The 22,336-nt window shown below is 35.9% G+C and overlaps 1 pseudogene; it reads left to right on the top strand.

Moving 5' to 3' along the window:
* Positions 1 to 5,888: 5,888 nt before the first annotated feature.
* LOC126608928 (probable folate-biopterin transporter 8, chloroplastic) overlaps positions 5,889 to 22,336 on the top strand; it is a 32,522-nt pseudogene continuing 16,074 nt past the window's right edge.

Genomic DNA, 22,336 nt, shown 5'->3' with positions numbered 1-22,336 from the left:
TCATTTGGTTTTTGTATCCATAAAATTGATTTAAATGGAGCTAAATAAAATGAAAATCCAATTCTCATTTAAAGAGACAAAACAATTTTGTTCTCAACCTAATTTGGGCCAAAATGCAATTACCACAACTTTTGGGCTATATTGCAAAAACACAAACTTTTGGGGTCACTTTGTAAAAACACGAAAGTCCACTACTTCATGTAATTACAACTAGAACCCAAAAATTTCAATAAATTCAAAACTTCATTAAAGGAGCAAAACAATTTGTCCTTTAGCGTTTTTAGGCCTTAACGTCAAAACGTAAACTTTCGGGTCAAAATACAAATACACAAAAGTATCAAAACTTTATGTAATTGCATAAAAGCCCCAAAAATACCCTATTTAATAGGGTGGCTGGTTTTAGGGAGAAAAAAGGAGTTGAGTGATAGGAGCATATTTATGCGACTTAGTTGGCTTGTTTTTGTGCATTTATGTCGTGTTTCCTTAGTTATTTTAATGTTTAAAGTCATTTTCGTGTGTTTTCAGATTTTATGGACAAAGTAGGCAAGAAGATGCATTTTGGAGTATTTTGGAGCAAAATGGAGCTTGGAATGCATGTCACATATTTGGGCCAAAGTGGATGGACGAATTTGAGAACTAAAGAGGCCAAGAATGTGAAGAATTATGGTCCAAAAGATGAAGAACTCAGCCCAAAAATTTGTCACCCCAACTTGCCTTCATTGCCATGCAAAACAACATAGAATTCCCTTTGGATTCCCATGCCATGCTTGATCACTCTTGTCCCCTACATAATTTCTGATTTCATGCTTCAATTCATTTAATTATTACACTTAATTGCTTGATACCTCTTGTTCCCTTCACCCACAAAATTTTATACAACTTTCACAACCATAACATGCACCAATTGATGCTCCATCATTCACATTTGGAATCCCATGCCTTGTGTACCACATGTTGCTGCACCTTTGACCCATTTATTGACACATTTTCACCTCCCTTTCCATCTCTATGCAATGTACACAATCATTCATGCCCCCTAGCTACAAGACCACTCCATTTTACCCTTCACACTTTGCATCATCACTTCATTTTCACCCTTGGACCATTGCACACCACATACACTCTTTGCCGTGCATTCTCCCTAGCCTAACCTGATTCTCTAAGGTTTTTGGGGCCTATATATACATGTTTACACCCCTTGGCAAAGGGTTCACACTCTCATATTCACCATTCATCACAGAAATTCGTCCATACTCACCCTAGGTAGCAAAACACCCCAAAAACACCATTCTAGTGCCTAGAAAACATAACAGCCACTCCACCTTCTTCCATCCTCTTTGCCTAGCTCTCCACCACCCTCCAACCCTCAAACACTCCTCCACACTTACCCTAAACCTTTCCATACCATTCCCCATCCATTCTACACCATAAAAACCACCCAAAACCGTCCAAAACCTCTAGTGCCGCTGCTTGCAAGGAAGGAAAGAGAAGGAACATCTTGTGCCGTGCCTATGCCCAAGCCTTGGGAGTGTTGGAGCGTTTCTAGGTGTTTTCTATCTTTGTTTTTAATGTCTAAATTTATGCATCTTTGCTTTGTAAGTATGAGGAACTAAACCCCTCTTAGTTAGGGGGTGATTCGAAACTATGTTCATGCTTGCAATATGATTTGATTACATCCAGTTGTGATTCATAAGTTGTGAATTCAATTTACTTATCCGTTCGTATAAAAACTGATTTGTGTATGTTGGTTGAGAGTGCACGCTTAATTTTTATGCATGAATTTGACGCTAGAATATAAGGGAGTTTCACCTAATTGTTATGAACTTATATTCACAAGTAGTGAAGGTTGCTAGTCACAATCACGTTAAGTAAATTCTTGGCATAAGTTTCATGCAAATCATAGTAACGAGTGCCTCGTCAATGCTTATGTTTTTCATAGAACTTAATGATTCTTGCTTGTATCTCTATTATGCAATTCATGTAGGGAACTTGTAGGGAATGTTTTGGGTTGTCGTATGCAATCATCCAACCTAATAACTTGTGGAAAAACTGAGGGTTAATTAGTGCAATTCACGGTTAATTTGGGGTGTTGAGTATTCATAGTTTATCGAAAAGCAACTGGAAATCGTTTTGTATGCAAGTGTGACATGTGTGGAGAAGAACCTCCTAGCTAGCCTTCCATCGATAAGTTTCATTCAAATTCATTTACAATCTGTTTTGTTTTACAAAGTTTGTTTTGTTTTCAAATTCGTCAAGAACCAATCTCCCATTTATTTCAAAGTGTTAGATTAGTTAGTAATCACTTTAGTTTGTGTTTTTAAGTGTCTTGAGTCAAGTCATAACCCAATTTTGTCCAATTTAGTGTTAGGTGTTCAAAACTGCCCAGAAAGTGTTTTTAAGGCAGTTTTGAGTGTTTATTTGCTGTTTTGAATCTTTTTGTTTATCTTAGTATTTTAAAGTATAGTTTTGCATTCTTTGAGTCTAATTTAGCGTTTTAAACTTTGTTTTTACGTTTTCAAGTCAGTTTTCAAGTGATTTAGCAATCCCTCCTAATCCCCGGCCTAGAACGATCCCTACTTACATACTTTACTACATTTGATAAAAAGAGGGTTTAATTTGTGTGCTTATATATTTCGCATCATGGAGATAAGTCCACAAAAATTTGGAAATTTTTTAACAAAGTCATAAAGCCTTGCAAGATATTTGTGACATAAATTCATGCAAGTGGTGTGTGTGAAAGGAAATTAATCCTTTCACACCCACCAATATTTCTTACACCTTTTAAATAAATATCTAACACATTTAAATATAAGATAAATCACTAAACAAAGACTTTATGAAATGAATCAAAACATCAAACCTTTTTGTTCTTGGCAAGAACATCAAGAACAATGAAGAACATCCATGAAAACCCATAAGAGCTCCATGAATGTTTTCAAGCAATAAAACTCAAATTTTCACCATTCAAAATGGGGCTAACATCCTAGGGTACTTAGGGGTTCCAAAAGTCACTTTAAAACATTTTTAACAAGTCAAACAAGAACCCAAAAAATCACCCTTTAGATTTGGCCGAAAATCCCCAAAAACTTGGCACCAAATTTTAGCTCTAATATTCATGCTCATATGAACTACATCTACAACATTTGAGATGGAAAATTTTCTAACAAAATTTACATTCAAAGAAACAAGAATAAAGCTTGTAACATATTACAACTTTTAAATCAAAACTATGAAATACAAAACCCAAAAGGATTCACCAACTACTAGACCTAGGCTCTGATACCACTTGAAGGATGATTTTGTGAAAACATGTTCATTTGAGCAACATCTATAAGCATGCAATTAACAATTAAAGGCGGAATCATGCTAGCATGCACTCAAAAATAAAACATTACCCATGAAATTCAAAGCCTAGTAGATTGGTGAACCAAGACTCAACTCAAAACAAAGTGAGTTGAGAAATTTATACCTTTGTAGATTCCTCTTTGCATAAGCAAAGGCTAATCACCCAAAGAGAGGGCCTTCATTCCTTGCATCTTAAATCTATGGATTTGGATGGATGAAAAGGTTTCTCCAAGTTCTCAAAATAGAGAACCTCTAAGTCTCCACACCAAGGTTAGATTGGAGAAGAAATGAGTGACCTTGGAGGAGTGGGATTGCTAGCTAATCCCTCCAAGGGGGCTGGCCTCCTAGAGAGAAAAGGAGAGACATGTTCTCTCCAATTTTCTCCAAAAGAACCCTTAATGAATTTAGGCTATAAAGTCCTTTGTATAGTCCCTTCAAATAAGTGACCTAAAGAACCAAAAAGCCATTCTCTCTAACATGGCCGGCCATAAGGGTTTTATTGGGCTTTTGGGCCTTTGTGAATTAAGTTGTCATACAACTTAAGTCAATGGGTTTGACGTTCGAAGCCCATTGGGCCTTGAGGCCCAAAACTAACCCGTGGTCTTTTACGAACTTATTCGTTTGATTAATTAACATATTAATTAATCCTTGCCATAAATAATTAAACCATTTAATTATTCTTACTCATCTCCATTGTTTCTTCAATCTCCACCTTACACGGTGTACGATCCATTAGGTTCCTTTTAGTGAGGCAGTGAGCGATTAAAACCATTTCAAATCGATTATGAATTCAAACTTACTTTCAATTCTCCCTTTAGTGATTATACACGTTTAGGGCTTCCACAAACCATGAGTGACACCTAGCAGCATATCATGGTTACCCAAGCTAATCAGAAGAGGTGGAGAACCTATTCAGTTTAGGATTACAAATGCAATACGGTCTTTCTCTAATACAATACTCTTGACCACATTGTTTGGTTTGATAGTTTATTCATGTCTACTATCCAATGTGATTCGTTTACTTATATGATTACCTTGAATGTGATTTGGAACGCCTTCCTAAATCTCATTCATACTCTGATCAAAGATTTTCAATCATATCATAGAGTATTCTCCCCCAAACGGTTTGAAGGTTAGAGATCCCTTGTTGCGCATTCAATTGTCTCCATGGCTAAGTGGCTTAACCCCAACGATGCCGTGGACACCCGCGGATGGGGTGACTTTGACATAATCAAAGATCAAGGACTTAACCACAAGACAACTGTGATGCCTCAGGTCAAATGACTACTTTGCATTATCCCAACCATGAGTTCTCATGTGACATGAATATGAGAACTCTTCGTTGATCGTGTTCAGTGAACTCATTCTCTATTGAGCACCTACGTACTTGTCTTGATGTCACACACACCAATGACTCGAGACTAGTCACTCTCCTTGAGAGAAGACACAGCACGTACTGATCTTAACGGACTGTCAATGCCCAATTGGTAATCCTATGATCAGGAACGTTTAGGATGTGTCTACGAAAGAATGGTCTCATGAATCTAACTTCTTTAGATTGCATTCTCCCAATCACATATTCCTTGGACTTATCGTTTAAGCATATAACATTTATATGAGACGGCTCAAACAATAATCTTTGCCCTTTATATTTAAACTACATTAGTTTAACATGTGAAATGTTCGTAAAGTATCATCATATGATTGGTTTTAGGGCACATTTCCAACAAAAGCCCTCCAGCCTAGTTCAAGAAATAGCCTGTAGAAAGTCAACAAGTACAACATATGTGTTACTACTCATGAGGGGGAGCATCTAAAAATAGATCAAGGTTTTAACGAGTCAATCGAAGACTTATGGCCATCAAAGGGGGAATGTTATAATATTATGAGCCATTCAATGTGTGGATGGCCAACCCATTACATCTCATTCATCCCACTCTACATGTCCTTCCATTAGGAGCTGCTACTGCTTGCTTTTGGTGCTCCTGCTTTGCCTATAAATCAAAGGAGATACGAAGAGAATAAAGAATAGACAAGAACGGAAGAGAGAAGCCAGAAGGCTCATGGCAGAAAGAGAGAGGAAAAAGAGAGGAGAGAATAAAGAGTTATCTTTGTAATCTTATTATTTCAGATTATAAATGAAAGCATCACTACTACCCCGAGGATGTACTCCAGTCACATTGACTATAGAGGAACCTCGTAAATTTTGTGTCTTGTTTATTTATTCTACTACACACACCGTCGATTTTACAATACATGATCTGTATAGACAGAGATTTTTCAGTGTGATCGAACTATGAGGTAGTACATCACATGTCACTATATAAATAGTGAGATATATGTATTCAAAAGTTAATAACTTAAGAAATACAAACCACTTATATAAAAACATGTGATGTACCACTCATATTCCCGTCACAGGTAGCCACACTCCTCCGTTTCCTCCTCATTGTTTCAATCAAAACTCCATACGATCATAGGAACTTTCATTCCATTTATTTTTTATTTTCCAAGTGCCCAATTAATATTAATTTGTAATTACCATGATTTCTTCATAATTTTCTTCTGAAAATCCATGGATATCACCACTTTCAATCTCTTCAAAAACCCCCACAATAAAAGCAACCACCTTTCCCCTCAGAACGCATCCTTTGTTTTCATCGCCAAAACTAGCAGGACCCTGTTGGAGATATGCCCTGAAAGTCAATCTTTGGAAGAAACCTTTCAGGACAATGTCTATATGTATGGAAAACTCTAATACATCAAAAGGCAAAGTCACTCATTAGGACTATCTCAATAAACGATATACGTCCTAAAAGGTGAATCCATGGACAATGGATCAATAGAAGAAGTAATCTAATGATGTTAGATTGCAGAGACCTTCTTCACATAACCATGATGTCCAAAAAGGTTCTTGGTCATAGGATTGTTAGAGGGACACTGACAATACATAGACCAGTACATATTATGTCCCCTTCCAATGGGAATGATGGAAAGTCTCATGCCATTCGTGTAGTGACACTAAGACAAGGATGTAGGTGCTCATTATGGGAATGAGTTCACTAAACACAATCAAATGAGAGTACTTGCATGGAGGTCTACTCACATGTCAATCAAGTAACTCTACTGGGTTGGAATAATGTAAGTAATTCTTTGACCTGAGACATCATAGTTGTCTTGGGGATACGTTGCTGATCATTTGATAATGAGACGTGACCACATCTCATCTTGGATGTGTTCTATGCATTGTTGGGGTCAGTGATTTATTCTCAGAGGCATGTGAATGATCAACAAGAGATCTCTAATCCTCGTTATGAGAGGATGGATACTCTAAGATATGATTCAAGAATCTTCGGCCGAAGTATCGAGCGTAATGATGGAAAGCGTTCCTATACGACTTAATAGAATCATATAACTTGATATAATCACATTAGGGGTTTGACATTAAATATCCATACCCTAGTAATGTGATTGTGAGTATTGTATTAGAGAAGGATCAAATTACATTGTAATTCCAACTGAATAGGTTATCCGAACAAATTCTACATTAGCTTGGGTAGCCATGATATATGGTTAGATGTCACTCATGGCTTGTGAGTTCTTATAGATGATTAAATAAGTAGTCATCAAAGAAGAAGGAGAATTGAAAGTAAGTTTTAATTCACTAAGTGATTGGATTAATACAAATCAATTGGATTGGTGCCAATCACCTCACTGCCTTGCTAATTAGAACCTAAAATGATTGTACACCGAAACACTCTTGTGGTGAGACAACTAAAGGATGATGGAATAAATTAATTGGATTAATTAAGTGTTATGATTAATTAGAAAGTCTAAAGAAATCATAGAAGTGATGAAAGATTGTTTTGGACTTAAAGAAAAGTTTGGGTTCATATGGGCCCATTAAGCCCAAACCCATTGGGCTTTTATGTAAGCATATGATGACTTGAATTGATAAAAGCCCAAAAAACACAAAGGGGCTGACCAAAGAGAGAGAGAGAGAGAGTCAAGTTGTTCACTCACTTCTTTGACATTTATAAAGAAAGTTTAATGAAAAGTTTCATTAGGGTTTTGTGTGTTCTTTTTCACAAAAGAGAAAAACAAGTCTCTCTCTCTCAACACACTTATAGCCAGCCACCAAAAAGAGGGAAAGCTAATCATCTCTCATCCTTTTGGTTATTCCATTATCCATCTCACTACACTAGTGGGTGTGGATCTTTAGGGGTCTTCTACTTTGGAGACTAAAGGAGAAATGAGCTCTAAATCTTTCAAGGTGGAGGAAGCTAGGAGGGAGGCTAGACTCAAGGAGTTCCAAGAACAAAGAGCTTGAAGGTGGTCCATCCTTGGTCTCAAGTCTAGATCAAGAGGTATAAAACTAAACCTTCACTTTGTTGTTCAATATTTTCTTAGATGCATCATATATGAACCTATGCTTCTTGAAGGGGATTTGCATGACTATAGCTTTGATATTATGTGATAACATGCTTCTGTTGCTAATGTATATAAATTTTGAATTGTATATGCATGCTAGTCACTAGAAATCCCACATAAATCTCATTATTTCCCTTCAGACCCATCCAACCCAAAACCTAGCTTAGAAACCCCATATCCCTAAACCCAGCAACCCAAGTTATTTACTTAAAAACCAGGAGAAGCAGCAACCGGACGATGACGATCCATCAGGAAATGAGTGGGTTTCGATTTCCCCAACTGGGTAGGCAGCAAATGTTGTTTCTGTGTGGATTTGGGTATTGGATGCAGGGTTTCAGGTGCTTTCCATGGCTGGCTCTGAACTTCCACATGGCTCACAATCTCCAAATGCATCCCTCCACATTACAGCTCGTGCAACATTCTACTAACCTTCCCATGGCGGCCAAGCCCTTGTATGGAGTCCTCTCTGATGCTCTTTATATTTCTGGTGCTCATAGAGTTCCTTACATTTCCATTGGAGGTCAATTACAATTTTCTTGCCTTATCGCCTTCGTGGTTTTCGGTCTGATTTGATTATATTTCCTAGTTTTATTGTGTTCGTATGTTAAATTTGAAGATGCATTGGAGATGTAAAGTTATATTATTTATGCATTTTAATTCATATCCAAAAAGATGAAGGCTTTGTTTTGGTGGTTTATATTGGTATCGTTCTTTTTGTTCTTTCCTTTGCTTGGTTTGATTATGGTGTAGATTTGTTGGAGGGAAATTTCCTACACGAACAAATACCTCCATAGATTTGTTGACCGTAATCCTCACGTTCACTAAATTCCTCGTAATAGGCGTCCACGAACAATCTTTCTTCGAAGCTTCGTCTAGGCGGGGTACCTGCAATAGATACTTCGATGCTCAAGTTAGTCAATTGAATTTCCGGTCTGTAGTTTGGGGTTTTGATTGCGTACCTTGCTCTTTGACTAGCTCATCTCCATATTTACAGGGCTATGACGCTTGAAGAACAAGTACCACGACATGTCCCTCCCTCCCTCTTCCTTAGTGGTCCTCCATAGTAGAGGTAGTTATCTATCTCCTTCTCCCTTTTCCGAACTCTTCATGCAACGTTTGACACGTTTCCATTCTCGTGCGCGAGTGAGAAACGAGTAAGGAGTCAACATGTTTCTTGTGGGCTTTCCTATTTAATTTGCCTTTCACGACTTTGCTTACACAACATCATCTCTTTGAATGATTGGTATTGGTCCATGAGTCGAAACTAGATTTTATCTTCCCACATTGCCCCTTTTTCCCTTTTTTTTTTTACGTATGTAAAATAGGGGAAAACTAAATTTTTTGATCGCATGAGGCCATGAAATTATTTTCTCTAAACCAAGCTAAAACTTTAAGCTCCTCTTGCTAAGGCCAAATTTATTAAAGGTAAATTTACCAAAACTTCCATTTCGTTTGCTTATGAATGTTCTACTAGCTTTCTTCCCGTAATTTGCGAAAGCACTCTTCGTATACCTTGCAAAAGTCTATTGACACTAATGGCATAACTTGCCTTCGCATAATTTACACGGTTGGCATAACTTACAAACGACACTCTTCACATAACTTGTTGACACTATTCACATAATTTACGAATGCCAGCTGATATCTTCGCATAATTAACGAAAGTCGATTGACACTCTTCGCATAATTTACGAAAGTCGAATGACACTCTTCACATAACTTGTGAAAGCCAACTGACTCTTCGCATAATTTACGAACATCAACTAACATCTTCGCATAATTTACGAACGTGGACTGACATCTTCGCATAGTTTACGAACATGGACTGACACCTTCGCATAGTTTACGAAAATTGATTGACGAAAATGGACTAAGAAAATTGTCTGACACTTATATATATTATATAAATCTCTATCCCCGTGTGCATACATATATATTTATATACCATATATGTTTCCTCCACACACATATAATTCATAATATTAGTCTACACACCTAGTCAACATGTCTAGTTTGCACACCTACATCTATATATATAGAACGAGACTTGGCTGCTGAAGATTTAGCAGCACCTCCTGCTGCTAACCAATCACGATTAGAAACGTGTCCAAGTTGTGAATTTTTTAATCACAACTTGGACACATGTCCAACAATGATTGGTTGGCAGTAAGAGGTGCTACTGAATCTTTCGGCAACCAAGTCTTTTCCATATATATGTATGTATGTATGTATGTATGTATGTATGTATGTATATAGGCACACCGACACTTAACACACACACACACACATATGTTAGAATAAATGTAGAAATATAGAGAATAATCCAAATGATGACTTTGAGGTACGACTTGAATCGTTTCCTTAAAGTGTTATTTGCCCTCACTCGAATGAGCTTGCTAAAGAGTTCTTGGCAAATCACTTCTAGGATACAACAAAGTATGGAATATGCAATAGCAAAATTGAATTATATTCTCTTAGAAATAACTAGAAAGAAATTGTATGAATGTGATGGAGAGAGAAGAGAGCAAGGAATATAGAAATAAATTTCTGAAATTGTGTCTCTTCTACTAATGTTACCAATACATATAGAGAGATTTACACCCATTAGACACATCCTTTGGTTTGAGTATGTCTTTTCACCATGGGATACAACTCATTGCAGTATGTCCAATAGACATATTTGATACAAAACACCAATTACCCAAAGGTCATATATGTTGTAAAACATGCGGTTAGATGCCCAATGGGTATCTCTATTAGCAAAAAGCTGCAATGCTTCGAAAAGATATAATTGTTGGGTCAATAACCCAACTTCCCGTCAAACAGCCCTGTATATATATTAATGATCCTTCCCAATTTCAATAATGTGATAAATAATATACTAACAATTCTCTCCTTATAATTAACACAAGCATACTGATATAATCATGCATACAATAAAGGTGTCTTTCGAATTAAACCTTTAATTAGTGTAAGTAATTCAAAGTTATAACGAATGCGATGGTGACCTAAGTTTAAACCAACTATTCTTATGTTAAAACCGGAATCACTACACACATGACTATGTCTTATTTCCTTAAAGAAATTTCTAAACTAATTAAGCACTATTATGGCTTTGTGCTTCATCCTAGCTTATAAACATTTACAAGAGAAAACCCAACTCTTGATAGAAGTGGCACCACTTCTTATGTTCATATAGGTGAGGTTCCTTCCCATGTCCCTGCTATTATAGACATAACTACAAATAACCTCATTAAGAGATTAACTCATCCTCCTAAACGTAGCAGTTTTGCACTGATCATCCTGGAATGAGCTATATATATTAATTTTCAATGCTTTCACAACCACTTATCGATAACTTGTTATAACCCATTAAGCTTTTAAACTAGTGATGTTCTAGAGAAAGTCGGGTTACCATTATTGGTGGCTAATTTTTAGTAAAGGGTTTTAGCCCCATTCCACTAGATGTACTAACTACCAAAGCTCTTGAAAGTACTTTCGTTAACGGATCCGCCAAGTTATTACTTGATTTAACATAAATAATATTAATAACTCCATCAGTTATTAATTGCTTGACATATTCATGTCTCAAACTAATATGTCTAGAGTTTTCATTATATACCTTATTGTATGCTTTAGACAAAGTAGCCTCACTATCACAGTATAAAGAAATGGATGGCATTGGTTGTGGCCACAACTCTATTTCCAATAATAAATTTCTAATCCATTTTGCTTCTTTACCTGCTGCCGCTAATGCTATAAATTTAGATTCCATAGTTGAATATGCTATACATGTTTACTTCTTCGAAGCCCAAGAAATTGCTCCTCCGACAATTGTAAAAATCCACCTTGATGTAGACTTATTATCATTAGCACTTGTTATCCAACTTGCATCTGAATAACCTTCAAGTACTGCTGGAAACTCAGAGTAAGTTAAACTCAGGTTAATAGTTCTTTTAAGATAACCAAAAATTCTATTTATTGCTTTCCAATGAGCAATACTTGGATGACTAGTGTATCTAGAAAGTTTGCTTACTGCAAATGCGATATCTGGCCTGGTACAATGCATGGCATACATTAAACTTCCGATTACACTAGCATACTCAAGCTGTGCAACAAACCTACCAGAATTATTAAGCAAAGCTTCACTAAGGTCATAAGGGGTATTTGCTTCTTTTATTTGTAGATACTGAAACTTAAGAAGCAAATTTTCTATATAATGTGACTGACACAAAGCGTAACCCCTACTATGCTTCTTTACTTTAATTCCCAAGATAGTTTCTACTTCATTCAAGTCTTTCATCTTAAATTTTGAATTTAGATACTCTTTAGTTTCAGATACACCTTTCATGTTTGTACCAAAAATTAGCAAGTCGTCGACATATAAACATACAACAACACCATAATCATTTGTGAATTTAAAGTATATGCATTTATCAGCACTGTTATGTCTAAATCCATATAATAAAATGACAAAATCAAACTTTTCATGCCATTGTTTTGATGCTTGCTTCAATCCATATAATGACTTTACTAATTTACAAACCTTCTTTTCATTCCCAGGGAGAACAAACCCTTTTGGTTGTTCCATATAGACTTCTTCATCTAAATCACCATTTAAAAAAGTCGTTTTCACATCCATTTGATGCACATGCAAATTATATAAAAATGCCAATGCAAACAATATTCTAATTGATGTGAGCCTAGCTACTGGTGCATATGTATCGAAATAATCTAGTCCATTTTTTTGCTTATAACCTTTGGCAACCAGGCAGCTTTAAATGTCTGAATAGACCCATCTGTATTGTATTTTCTTTTAAATACCCACTTACAACCTATTGCTTTTGATGATTGGGGAAAGTCCACTAAAACCCATGTCTGATTAGATATTACTGATTCAAATTCATCATCTATAGCCTCTTTCCAAAAGGCTGCATCTCTTAAAGTCAATGCTTCACTTAGACTTTTAGGAACCTTTGTTCTATTTCCTTAAGAACAATATGGGTATTTTCTTAAGAACCTTTGTTCTATTTTCATTCGACTAAAAATACAATAGATTGAGATGAAATAAAATCAGAGCCTAGAGTCTTTTCTTTTCTTACCCTTTGGCTTTTCTTTGGTTCATCAACAATTTCATATTGTTTTGTTTTCTCACCTTGTGAATGATTAGTAGACGGATTAGAGAAAGGTGTTTGATCATTCTCTTTTCCAGACACTGAGTAGTAGTTATAAAATTTATTTTCTATAAATTCAACATCTCTAGACTCAACTATTGTATTTGAGTCTAAATTAAGCAACCTATATGCCTTTGAATTTTCTGTATATCCTACAAATATGTTTTTAATTCCTCTTGGACCCAACTTGGATCTCTTAGGATCCAGTGCCTTATAAAAGGATACATAACCCCATACTCTCAAATATGACAAATTTGGTTTTCTTCATTTCCAAATTTCATATGGTGAGACATGTGTCTTCGTAGATGTAATTCTATTGTGTATATGGCATGCAATAAATAATGCTTCTCCCCATAAATATTTAGGAGTATTAGCATTAATCATCATAGAATTAATCATTTTAGTGAGTGTCCTATTTTTTCTTTTTGCCAAACCATTTTGTTGTGGTGTATAGGGTGCAGTTCTTTGATGTACAACACCATGCTCTTCACAAAAGATATCAAATTCATGTGAACAATATTCACCACCTCTATCACTACGAAGGCATTTAATTTTCCTTCCCTTTTGGTTTTCAACTTCAGCCTTATAGCTCTTAAAACACTCAAAAGCTTCATCTTTATTAGACAATAAGTAAACATAAGTGAACTTAGAACAATCATCTATAAATGTGATAAAATATCTTTTTCCTCCTCTTGTTAAAACCCCATTAAATCCACATATGTCAGAAAGTATTAAATCGAATAAATTTGTATTTCTTTCAGCAGTTGGAAAAGGTTTATTAATTATTTTCGCTTGAATACATGTTTCACATTTATCATTGTAATCATCATTGCAAGCAATTAAACCAAGTGTTCGCATGTATTTTAAAGATCTAAAATTTACATGTGCTAAATGTAAATGCTATAAATGAGAGGAAGATTCAACAATATAAGCAGAAGAATTCACTTTATTATTAATACTTAGTTTGAACATCCCATCACAAGAATATCCCTTCCCAACAAACATTCCATTTTTCGACATTATTAACTTGTTGGACTCTAGAACAGTCTTTATACTGTTCTTACATAATAAATTTGCAGACACAAGATTCTTTCTAATTTCTGGAATATGTAGTACATTAAGCAACATCAATTTCTTCCCAGAAGAAAACTGAAGTACAACTGTTCCTTTTCCTAGAACTTTGGCAGAATTATGATTCCCCATTAAAACCTCTTCATTGTCCGTTGATGCTTCATATATCTTGAATTATGCCTTATCATTGCACACATGTACAGTAACCCCTGAGTCGAGCCACCAATCAGATGATTTTATTGCCGTTGCCATATTTAGTTCGGTAATCATGCCAATATGCATCATTGATACCATTGCAACGATGTTATCAATTCCATAATTTTCCACCATATTGTGCTATTGGTCTTATTGGCATATTCCTCACTTGCTTTTCTGTGTCTACAATCACGAATGTAATGGCCTTTCTTTCCACAATGGTAGCAGACACCATTTGCATTCTTTTGATTGTTGTTGGAATTGGTTTTCTTAAACTTCCCTTTGTCGATTTTGACTTTGAAGTTCTTTTTGTATTTGTTTCCTTCGACAATGTGATCTTTGGAGAAATCTTGATTTGCAAAATTCTTATCATGATTTCGAGTTTCTTCTTCAATTTGAATACCCTTTTGCAAATCCTCCAAACTAATTTCTTCCACCATGTGTAGAAGTTTCTTTCTATAATTATTCCATGTTTGGGGTAATTTTACCATAATAGCCCCAACTATCATAGGATCCGGAATAACTATTTTAAATTCACGAAGCTTTGAGACCAAAACCAATAACTCATGAACTTGGTCTAGGATGGGTTTGTTATCAAACATAGTGAACTCATAATATTTGAACATTAAAAATTTATCAATACCTATTTTCTCCGTTGTGTACTTGTGTTCAAGAGCTTCCCAAATTTCCTTTGGAGATTGAATGTATGCGTACAGGTCATATAAGCGATTAGATAATGTGCCCAAGATGTGTCCTCGACATACCATTTCATCTTCTTCACGCTTCTTTCAATCGGCAACTATTTTGTCCGAGTCTTTGTCACTTGGTTCACGAATAGGCTCCAATTTCGGGTCCAACACATATATGACATTTAGAACAGTAAGCATGAAACGCATCTTTTCCTTCTATCGGGTGAAGTTTGATCCATCAAATTTGTCTAACTTGTAAACATCTTGATTGATAATCTTCAAAATGATGTTATTAGACTTGTTCTCCATGATGAAAATAACACTTTAAGGTTGTTAGAATAAATGTAGAAATATAGAGAATAATCCAAATGATGACTTTGAGGTATGACTTTAATCGTTTCCTTAAAGTGTTATTTGCCCCCACTTGATTGAGTTTGCCATAGGGTTCTTGGCAAATCACTTCCAGAATACAACAAAGTATGGAATATTCGAGTAGCAAAACCGAATTATATTCCTGTAGAAATAACTAGAAAGAAATTGTATGAAAACGGCTCGATATGGAGGATTCAGGCCACTCTCCACCATCACCACTCTTACTTGGACAACCTTTCATGAAAACGGCTCAAACCAAGATTGATGTGGCCAAAGGAGAGGTCACTATGGCATTTGGTGGTGACATGATTAGTTTTAAAGTTTCTGAATTTATTGAGACTCCTAATGTTGTTCGTTCTTGTTGTGCCATTAATGTAATTGAATATATAGGGCATGAATGTTCAACACTAATCAAGAAGAATGTACCTCGAACCACCATCGAGGAAGGAATTGGAGTGAACAACAAGGGGTGCACGGCCCCAACCTTGAAATCACCAAATCTGGCCGAAAGCACCCCTTGTGCATCTATTCATTGTGCTACCACTTCTTTGCCGTACATAGGTAAGCCACCTATTCCAATTTCGATTCCCATTTCAACTAATAAGTTGTTACCTTGTATGGTGTAGATACCTAATCGTATTCGACGTGGTGGAAGAGTTCATGCTGATTTAAGGAAGCAAAACATCAAAATCAGGAAGGATCATTATCCCCTTCCATTCAAAGATCTAAAGCAGGAACTGGTTCATAGGACAGGTTGTAAAGGAAGCACCCCTCCCTGCCGTGGGGTTCCATAAAGCTTCAATGGAGCATCGTCCGGCTACAAGACGTTAAAGAAAGCGCTTCTTGGGAGGCAACCCATGCATTCAACAAAGGAAGACCTAGGAATCACTCCAATTCCAGATTTGCGTTCCTAAACCCTTCTCTTTGTTGTTTATTTCATTTCTGCCATGTTTATTATGTTAGTTACTGTTTGTTTGTTGGTTTGTTATTTGTGTTAGTTTATGCTTGAAACATTGAGGACAATGTTTAATTTAAGTGTGGGGGGGTAACCAATGTGTTTTGATGCAAATTTGTAGGGTTGTATCACCCATAATTTCCAATGTTGTTCCTTGTTGTTTTTAGGCATTTTAGTGTGGTTTACATAAAAATCCGAAAATCCCAGAAAAAATTTGAAAAATTGTTTTGAAAAAAAAACCAAAAAGAGTCGTTTTAAAGTTGTTTTGTGTAGTTGTTTGTGTCTTAGGGTACCTTCTAACACAATGATGAGGATTCGGTTTTTAATTGCATGACTGTTAAAAAGAGTTATAAACATGGATGGAAGTTTGATTTACTCTTTGGTTTATGCTTGGTTGTGGTTATAACTTATGAATTCACATGTAATCATAAAGGAAAAAAATTAGCTTTTGTAACATGCTTGAAGGAAGGAACTCAAACTAACGCTACAACCTTGTGAGACTTGAGCCTAAACGTTTATTTGGAGAGTTAAAATCTGTGCATTATTGTTTTCTAAAGTCGTTGCATGATCTCATTATTCTTTGCTTGGTTGCTACTTAGAAGGCGTTTCATCATTTAGTTCCAAACACTAGAACTCGTGCCCATTTCATTCAAAGCATGCTATTGATTTGCATAACACATATTCAAGATGAAGTTGTGTAGTAACCACCACTTAAGCCAAATTGCCGTGTCCCCCATGTTCAATTGTTTTGTAGGTTTTAACCCCGTTGAGCCTTGTGTAGCCTATGTTCTTTGTTAAACCATATTATCCTCACCTAGCCTAGATTAGGACCATCCATACCCTTGTTCTTGAAGCATAGTTAAGCATGACTCAAGATGAATTCCTTTTGATCATGGTATTGCAGAAAACAAGTGTGGGGGAATTTGATGTGTGTGTGTGCCAAAATCTCTAATGAGGCACGAGTTAGAAAAGAAAAAGAAAAAAAAATTCGTGGAAAATAGAAAGAAAAAAAAAGAAAAGTTGTGAAAAGTATGAAAAAGAGTTGAAAAAGATGTGAAAAGAGCTTTAAAGTGTTGGTTGTTGAAGAAAGGGTCCAAAACATTGTATTTGACCCTAAGTATTTCATGAATCTTCCCTTGTGTTTAAGAGTTGATTTCTGCATTCTAAAGTGAATTCTAAGCTTCGATTTCATTGCTTTGCTTGCTATTGCTTAAAGAACCTTTGTTTATCCCTATCCGTTCTTTGTTAGCCAATACCCCAAGCCCCGTTACAACCCTTGACTTTAATCTTGAGTGTTGTGTGTTTCAATTTGTGGAGTTTAGAATTGGTATAAGCATATGGTGTCCATGGTTCTCGTATCTAAGTAGTAGCATTCCATTCATGAGATCATATTTATATACATGTTATTAACTCCGGAAATTGCTTTCTTTGTTATACATATATGTGAGCGTTCGTTTTCATGTTTACATCAATCTTCTCACATATAACTAGTATAGGGTGTGTACTTAGAAAATCTAAGTGAAAATTGAGTGCATATCTTGTAAGGAATTGAGCAAATTCTCTAAGGCATGTTATTACATTCAAAACATCGTTTTAATGGGTTAAATGTGAACTAATATGTGGTGACTATGATTAAGTATGTGCTTAAGTGTGAAGATGACTAAAATCTGTGGGAATGATGATTTTTAATATGTCATGTGCATTGGAAATCCCTAAGGCAAACGTTAGAAGGTTTAGGTTATGTTTTGATTATTGTGTTTCGTTTCGTTTTTCTCTTGTTTCTTTGTTTTGCTCGAGGACTAGCAAAAGCTAAGTGTGGGGGAATTTGATAGGAGCATATTTATGCGCCGTAGTTAGCTAGTTCTTATGCATTTTCGTTATGTTTTCTTAGTTAAAGTAGTCTTTTAAGCTAGTTTTATGTGTTTTCAGGTTTTAAGGGCAAAAGATATAAAAAGATGCAATTTGGAGCCTTTTGGAGCAAAATGGAGCTTGGAATGAATGTCACATATTTGGAGCCAAAGGTTTGGACGAATTTGAAGATTTGAAGATGATGATTCCTACTTGAACAAGGTTTCCTAGTTGAAGTAGGAAAGTGCTTACATGAAGAAGGTTTCCTACTTGAAGTAGGAAAGTTAAACCTAAGTGGCCTTAAGTTCCAGCAACAAAGAAGTAATCCAAGTCAAAGAAGGAAAAGGAATCCAAGAAGAAGAAGGATTGACCAAGACAAGCTTTCCTAATCCTAATGCATAAAGATTTCAGCTACAAAAGGGATTTCTTTTCCTATTTGGAGACTTAAAACTTGATTTCTAGAAGCCTTATCCCTTCCTACAAAGGTGCCACACCTTATCCCTTATTTTTCTAGAAATCAGCCACAAAACAACCTTTCTAGAAGGCCTTATCCCTTGTCCTACAAAAGTGACGCCCCAAACCTTTCTAGAACTTCTAGAAACCTGATTATTCCTTTCCCCCTTGGTTTCTAAAAGCCTTAGCCTTTTCCTTCAAGGATTGTGTGTTATTATCCTATACAAATTAGGCCTTTAAATCCTTTTCCTTTGCTACATAGGGGCTGCGAATTTCAGCCTATAAATACCATCCTTTGCTGCACCATTTAGTCACCATCCTCTACCATATTTTTCTACATTCGTACATCCCTCAAACACACTCATCCCTCTAGTGCCGCAGATTGCAAGGAAGGAGAAAGAAGGAATAACCTGGTGCCGTGCCTATGCCCAAGCCTTGGGAGTGTTGGAGCGTTTCTAGGTGTTTTCTATCTTTGATTTCAATGTTTAATTTAAGTTATCTTTGTGTAATTGCGATTATGAGGAACTAAACCCCCCTTGGCTAGGGGGGATTCGAAACCATGTTTATGCTTGCTATATGATTTGATTACTTCTAATTGCGTTTCATAAGTTGTGGATTCAATTTGCTTATCTATTCGAATTAAACTGATTTGTGTGTGTTGGTTGAGAGTGCACACTTAATTTTCATGCATAAATCTAATGCTAGGATGTAAGGGATTTTCACCTAATCGTTATGAACTTATATTCACAAGTAGTAAAGGTTGTTGATCACAATCGTGTTAAGTAAATTCTTGGCATAAGTATCATGCGCTTTCATAGTTACGAGTGCCTTGTCAATACTTATGATTTCCATTGAACGTAATGATCTTTAATTGTATCTCTATTATGCGCTTTCATGCAGGGAACTTTTGAGGAATAATTTGGTTGCGATGCGCTTTTTCCATCCAATTCATTGACTTAAGGGAAATCTGAAAGTTAATTTAAGCGTATCTAATTAACTTGGGGTGTTGGGGATTCAATGTTTATTGAGAAGCAATTGGAAATCGTTTTGTATGCAAGTGTGACATGTGTGGAGAAGAACCCCTTAGCTAGCTAAGGGGGGTTTAGTTCCTAATAATCGCAATTACACAAAGATAACTTAAATTAAACATTGAAATCAAAGATAGAAAACACCTAGAAACGCTCCAACACTCCCAAGGCTTGGGCATAGGCACGGCACCAGGTTATTCCTTCTTTCTCCTTCCTTGCAATCTGCGGCACTAGAAGGATGAGTGTGTTTGAGGGATGTACGAATGTAGAAAAATATGGTAGAGGATGGTGACTAAATGGTGCAGCAAAGGATGGTATTTATAGGTTGAAATTCACAGCCCCTATGTAGCAAAGGAAAAGGATTTAAAGGCCTAATTTGTATAGGATAATAACACACAATCCTTGAAGGAAAAGGCTAAGGCTTTTAGAAACCAAGGGGGAAAGGAATAATCAGGTTTCTAGAAGTTCTAGAAAGGTTTGGGGAGTCACTTTTGTAGGACAAGGGATAAGGCCTTCTAGAAAGGTTGTTTTGTGGCTGATTTCTAGAAAAACAAGGGATAAGGTGTGGCACCTTTGTAGGAAGGGATAAGGCTTCTAGAAATCAAGTTTTAAGTCTCCAAATAGGAAAAGAAATCCCTTTTGTAGCTGAAATCTTTATGCATTAGGATTAGGAAAGCTTGTCTTGGTCAATCCTTCTTCTTCTTGGATTCCTTTTCCTTCTTTGACTTGGATTACTTCTTTGTTGCTGGAACTTAAGGCCACTTAGGTTTAACTTTCCTACTTCAAGTATGAAACCTTCTTCATGTAAGCACTTTCCTACTTCAACTAGGAAACCTTGTTCAAGTAGGAATCATCATCTTCAAATCTTCAAATTCGTCCAAACCTTTGGCTCCAAATATGTGACATTCATTCCAAGCTCCATTTTGCTCTAAAATACTCCAAATTGCATATTTTTATATGCTTTGCCCTTAAAACCTGAAAACACATAAAACTAGCTTAAAAGACAACTTTAACTAAGAAAACATAACGAAAATGCATAAGAACTAGCTAACTACGGCGCATAAATATGCTCCTATCATTAGAATAAATGTAGAAATATAGAGAATAATCCAAATGATGACTTTGAGGTATGACTTGAATCGTTTCCTTAAAGTGTTATTTGCCCCCACTCGATTGAGTTTGCTATAGGGTTCTTGGCAAATCACTTCCATAATACAACAAAGTATGAAATATTCGAGTAGCAAAACCGAATTATATTCTTGTAGAAATAACTAGAAAGAAATTGTATGAATATGATGGAGAGAGAGAGAGAGAGCAAGAAATGTAGAAATAAATTTCTGAAATTGTATCTCTTCTACTAATGTTACCAATATATATAAAGAGATTTACACCCGTTAGACACATCCTTTGGTTTGAGTATGTCTTTTCATCATGCGATACAACTCATTGCAATAGTATCTGATACAAAACACCAATTACCCAAACATCATATATGTTGTAAAACATGCGGTCAGATGCCCAATGGGTATCTTTGTTAGCAAAAAGTTGCAATGCTTCGAAAAGATATAATTGTTGGGTCAATAACCCAACTTCCCTTCAAACAGCCCCATATATATTATTGAAATCTCTAACAATATATGTGCATATCTTTTCACACCGACATGAGTATCTCTGCACACACTTTTTCCATACATATATATGTATATATATATATATATATATATATATATATATATATATATCTCTCTATGCACATGCATATATACATATGGCTTTTTAGCCAAAATGGTCCGAAGATTTGCATAACGCATCACTTTGGTCCATGAGATTGAAAATCAATAGAAATGGTCCCTGAGATTGTCCACCATCAATTATTTTGGTCATTTCATTAAAAACTCCGTTAAGTGTCTCGAAGCTCTTGGCCGAAAATTTGGGCAAATTTCAAAGCTTTGTAACTCAATCGTTTCTTAAACAAATTCGACCCATAATATATCAAAATGAAGATAAGAAAGTGTAGAACAAGATTATAGCTATTTGAAAGCCCAATGGTTACCAGAGATGGTCGGACAATAGTCTGAAATGTGACTGGTTCGCGGGAAAACTGGAAAACTCGTCGGAAACTGGGTAAATTTTAAACGTTCATAACTTCTTCAATACTCAACGAAATTGAGTGATTCAAAAATGAAAATCATACTTATTGAGAATGGTAACTTTATTGATGACTAAATCGCCATGGTTTGGCCGAAAAATGCTCGAAAGTGGTTGTCTTGATCTCGAGTTAGCCAATTTTGAGCCATTTTTCAGCCAAACCACTGCGAATTAGCCATAAAAAAGGTACCATTCTCTTCGTCTCATTGAGAAGTATGATTTTTGTTTTTCAATCACTCGATTTTGTTAAGTATTGAATAAGTTATGAACGTTTAAAGTTTGCCCAGTTTTCGGCGAGTGATCCAGTTTTCTCTCGGACCAGTCATATTTCAGGCTATTTTCCGGCCATCTCCGGAAACCATTGGGCTTCCAAATAGTTATAATCTTATTCTACACTTTTCTATCTTCGTTGTGATACATTATGGGTCGAATTTGGTTAAGAAACGATTGAGTTACGAAGTTTTGAAAGTTGCCCAAGCTTCTGGCCAAAAGCTCTGGGACACTTAACGGAGTTTTTAACGAATGACCAAAATAATGGATGGTGGACAATCTTAGGGACCATTTATATTGATTTTCAATCTCAGGGATGAAAGTGATGTGTTATGCAAATCTTAGGGACCATTTTGG

This window comes from Malus sylvestris, chromosome 16 (assembly GCF_916048215.2).
Source record: "Malus sylvestris chromosome 16, drMalSylv7.2, whole genome shotgun sequence".
Lineage (NCBI taxonomy): Eukaryota > Viridiplantae > Streptophyta > Magnoliopsida > Rosales > Rosaceae > Malus > Malus sylvestris.
Note: the sequence above shows the minus strand (reverse complement) of the source record. Positions and strands in the feature narration are given on the sequence as shown.